The 3,784-nt window shown below is 29.3% G+C and overlaps 1 long non-coding RNA gene across 1 annotated transcript; it reads right to left on the bottom strand.

Moving 5' to 3' along the window:
* Positions 1–210: 210 nt before the first annotated feature.
* LOC143070878 (uncharacterized) lies at positions 211–3,415 on the bottom strand. Its single transcript, XR_012976753.1, has 3 exons — positions 3,300–3,415; positions 1,930–2,126; positions 211–379 (listed from the first exon to the last, which is right to left on the bottom strand). It is a non-coding gene; the product is annotated as an uncharacterized LOC143070878 (long non-coding RNA).
* Between the last annotated feature and the right edge of the window lie 369 nt (positions 3,416–3,784).

Genomic DNA, 3,784 nt, shown 5'->3' with positions numbered 1-3,784 from the left:
CATAATGGTTACATTGAAACTATATATCCAGAACCAATATGTAAAAACTAACGATTCTCATGAATGTAAATAACGGAATGAAGATGAAATATTTATTGTTTCAGAGAATTTCAAATATTAAGATTAAATTGTGAATGCAGAACATCCCTATAATGTGATAAATAATATTTAAAGGCTATGCATCTATATTAATGTCAAAGTGATACAGTGTGTGGTCATAACATAACTTTATTGAATTTCAAAAATAAAAAAATATATCACATGATTGATGAATAAGTATAATCATATATATGTCTGTTTTACACTTTATTCAGAAGTGTATGCATAACTGTGGAGGGATTGTTCTTAGAATCACCATTAATGCCAGTATATTTGATACCTGAAAATATTCAAAACACATCCATTATACATACAATTAAAATAAAATAAATGAAAAACTTTCACTAAGCCTAGATGAACGATTACTGACGATTTATATTGGTAAAAACAGCATTATTATGTTCTGCATGATGATCGATGTTTAGTTGTCTCTGTTTTTAAACCAAACTATTATGTAACTGATAAATCGACGCAGTTTTGTTAAAATCGATCACAATGATTGATAGGTTAATTAGGGTTGAATCTAATAACAAAGGACATCACTGATTTATTGAAATTGTAAAAATGATTTCGGTGTATACATGTCTAAACTTTGTGGTATGAACACGTCTTTCGTTTTTAAGATGTACCCTCATTTGTTGTTAGATTTAGTTGCTGGAATAGCAACTGAACCATGAAAAAGGGTTGTTATTTGACATACGGACATGTAGCACACAGATATGTGATTGATTTAGATTGCCTGTACCAAACAGCAAAATCAAAAGCTCAAACTCAACAAACAAATGGAAAACAATTGTCTTAAACCTGATTACACTGCAACTGGCTTCAGTTCCAATATTTTTCATGTGGTGCTCCTGTATCGTTTAGTTATAAGCGTGACATGATTACAGTAATGCAATAGTCGTAAAGAAAACAGTAAGAGTTGTGACTTCGGTCACTCAAATTCAAAATTGCGAAATATTCATATTGAAGTCTTTTTGGTGGATATTTAATTTTTAAAATTATGTCGAAACAAAGGGTGTATGGGAGTATGACTTAAACTTCGTAATATTTCGAGAGTCCATGGTGAGTTTTTTGTTTACGAAACGAGGGCTTAATAAAACAAACTTTATTTGGAAATTAAAGGAATTAATAATAAAAGCATCCATAATAAGTCTATAACAAGTGCGTGGTCGAATTATGTGAGTGAATTCGATGTTTGCTATACCACTCTTCATTCCATCGCACTTTATGACAATACTTCTAAACTAATTTAAAATAATGTTTTTGCAGCTTCAAAAAACTATTTAAATATTGAATTTATGCAGACAACTCGTCCTTTTTACACATTAAATGTTTCACAAATAATACATGATTTTAAAATAAAATGATTTCTTAAAACTCTGCAAAAATTTCATTCTGGTTGATATAGTGGTATGGTCGTAAAGTGCTTTGAAATGAACAGTGGTATAGCATACATCAAATTCCCTCAGAAAATGTTATCACACATTATTCATTTTTCAGTCTCATTGGAATTTTGTCATTACAATTAATCCCAAACTTAAGTAGCTAGTCAATAACATAAAAATATGTCCGATCTGCTTATTTTTGAACATCAAAAGTCAATACAATCATTTTAAGTCAATTTCGACTACCTCACAAAATTGTGTTAGGCATTAAATTGAACATTCCTTACTCTAATTTTCTATTTTGACAGTTGCTGAAAACTAGTAGAAAGTTACATTATTTAATTATTGACTTTTGTTTGAGCCACCTTCTACGTTTTGGTCCATTTCAAAAAGAAAGATTGACTCCGATGTGTATGAATATCAATATGACTAAGATATTTACCGTTATTTGTTTAGTCATCAAAGAAGTCATCAGAATCATCTCCCCTGTACATCATACGGTATCTCCACATGTTTCTCCTGTAGAAATTATTAGTATTATACCTTGGCACCCAGGAATGGACCAAGGCTGCCATGTATATCACCAACAACAATAAAAACACACACTTTGCAATGGTCATAGCTATTCAAGTAGTAGCTCTGAAAAAAGTATAACAGATGATTTTGTATGCCATTTCAAAGAGGTAAATGGGTATGTCTATTTAATTTAATGACATATAAGTAGACACGAACAACTTGTCTTCTGAACTTAAGAAAAAGTATATAAAACAAATTTCTGAATAATCTTTTTTTAACATTATAATGATACTTTCGTAGATAAAAAAACAGCTTCTATATTTACCATTACTAGTATTGGAAATTGGCGTATGAAAAGTTATATTTCGAAGTAGATGCTAGTAGATTGTAAAATTTTATCAAATTTAAATCAATACTGTTAGTTTGCTTGTTTGAATGGTTTTACATTCTGTCATTTCGGGGCCTTTTATAGCTAACAATGTTGTATGGGGTTGACTCATTGTTGAAGATCATAGAGTGACTTATAGTTGTTAATTTCTTTGTCAATTGGATTCTTGTGAAGAGTTGTCTTATTGGCAATCACACCGCATCTTCTTTTCTTTAATGTATATGTATACTAATGGAGGAATAATTGATTGTTAATATACTCATGTCAATTATCTATACTTAATTAATTTTTTCAAACTATTAAAACTTGTGATTTTTCAGTCATTACTAGGATAGACGGAGCTGCCAATTCTATACTATTAGGTTGCTTTCATACGACATATGTTCCTTTCATACGGCATGGGTTGCTTTTATAAAAGAGGGGCGAAACAAACTAGAGGAACAGTCAAACTCATAGATAAAAAATAAACTGATAAACATAAACATAAGAAATGCAAGCAATAAATAGAGTAAAAGCTTTCACATTAAAGATTTTGTTTTTGGCTATAAAATATCTAATAAATATTACTTTGGCTTTAACTATATTATTACTATTATTGGATTTTCAATTTATTAATCTGATTAGAAAATGAAACGCCTTGATATATTTTGTCTATTCATTAGAGAATTTACAAAACTAATGTATACAAAGAAGTTAAAAGAAGTTAAATTCTTAGTTAATGTTATGAAACCTTTATTAGGTTGATGTTTTATTTATTAATATAATAGAATTGAAAATTGGTTTCATTCTTCACAGGGAGCTTGGAATTCTTGAAGACAATGTAACAAGCAACTGATGGAAATAAAGAAATGTTTACAAGGAAAAAAATACAAGCATTCGACGCAAGGACGAAAGCTTTGTTTACTTACCAAAGTGTATCAAGTAAAGATCCTCAACAATTGTGATGAACCATCGAACATCAACCATTTTATACTGTTGATTATAATGAATTGCATATGCGACAGGTAATGATTGAATACTTAAGTTTAACCGTAGTGGGATAATTTATTCGTTCTTCGTGTAAATATAGAATATATAACGGAATGACATTTTAACTTCTTCTTCCATTTGTTAATTCATCAAATGAGGTCATTAGTGTGACTATATCATCTAAGTCGTGTTTTTTTTTCATATATATAAAAAAAAAAAACAATAATAATTTATCAAAAGGGGAAATATACAATATATATTGCAATTACTGCACGTTTGTGGGTTAAAGACGACGTTCGAAAGGGAATTCCTTAACATAATGTTTTGTCCCAAATTTTCAGGTATATTTCTCAATTACATCATCATTCATGAATGACATTAAACTTCTGGAAACAAACGTGATTGGAGAATTAATACTTTTTTA

The sequence above is a fragment of the Mytilus galloprovincialis genome, chromosome 4 (assembly GCF_965363235.1).
Source record: "Mytilus galloprovincialis chromosome 4, xbMytGall1.hap1.1, whole genome shotgun sequence".
In the NCBI taxonomy this organism is placed as follows: Eukaryota; Metazoa; Mollusca; class Bivalvia; order Mytilida; family Mytilidae; genus Mytilus; species Mytilus galloprovincialis.
The sequence above is the reverse complement of the archived record's forward strand: the minus strand, read 5'-3'. Positions and strand labels throughout refer to the sequence as shown.